Source organism: Frankliniella occidentalis, unplaced genomic scaffold, assembly GCF_000697945.3.
Source record: "Frankliniella occidentalis isolate FOCC.00 unplaced genomic scaffold, Focc_3.1 Scaffold808, whole genome shotgun sequence".
Lineage (NCBI taxonomy): Eukaryota > Metazoa > Arthropoda > Insecta > Thysanoptera > Thripidae > Frankliniella > Frankliniella occidentalis.
This window is the reverse complement of record NW_026267917.1, coordinates 39,320-40,393: the sequence shown is the minus strand read 5'-3', so window position 1 is coordinate 40,393 and position 1,074 is coordinate 39,320.

The following is a 1,074-nucleotide window of genomic DNA, read 5'->3' as shown; positions in this document are numbered from 1 at the left end:
TCCACGTGATGTTGAGGTTTTGGTTAGAATTATAACTACATAAAGAGAAAAGCTTCAGTAATGAAGGTCAAACTGTACGTTACCTGGTGTTTGAGGGGTCGGGATTTCTTAAATTTGCCTGCCATATTTAGAACAAATACAAAATGCACTGATAACACAAGAAATAGTTAAGCGTTGGGATTGTTTACATCAATCTAACCCCACATGTGGCACAGGTGGAGCATGGGTATGGAAAGTTCAGATGTGTAAATTTCTCATACACAACTACATGTTTTTTTGCCCGGGAAAATTCGAATTAAGCGGGCAGTGTAAACGGGTCGCGGCCCGGTACCTCTACGACGGAAACTACATTTAACTAGCCCTAGTCTGGGACTATAATGGAGCAAGTCCTATTTATTTTAAAATTCTGGTCATGCAAAATTATTTTCTCTTTCATTGTAAGAAGTATTAAAATAAGCATACAGTATTTTTCCTGTGATGTACAAAATTGCCCTTTTCACATTTGGACTGAATTTTTGGGCCAGCAAGACCGTAGACCGTCGACATAAGGTCTCAGTTATAGCTTCAGCTTTAGTTAGTTATAGTTAGGTACTAGGTAATGACTTCCGAGGCAGAACAAACCAAGCACCTGCCGCCCGTTTCGGAGTCAGCTTGCCGCCTGCAAACACCTGGGTAGGCACACCCGCCGAACAGCCCTGCGGAGTCGGCTGCCCACCCTGGCGGCGCCCAGGTGCAAGAACTGAACTACGGAAATCGTCAGGGGCGTCCCTTTCGTATCATCTTGACAAACATTCATTCTGAGAGCTCCGTTAGAGAAAAAGAAAGAAATTATGTATTTCAGCTCAGTATTTTGAGAGTAGAGATAGTGGCCTCATCACTATCATTCAGGCTTCACGATGGAAGTACCCAAACTAGAAACTGGACGGCTTTAGCATCAGCAACATAAAGTTTAGATTTAGAGGAACAATAAGTTTTGCTAAGTAATGCCGGCCTCATCGCCTTGACAACTGAAGTAATAAAGTACAAAAGTACTTATGGACATTAAAATAAAAAGATCACAAGTGCATAGTAATT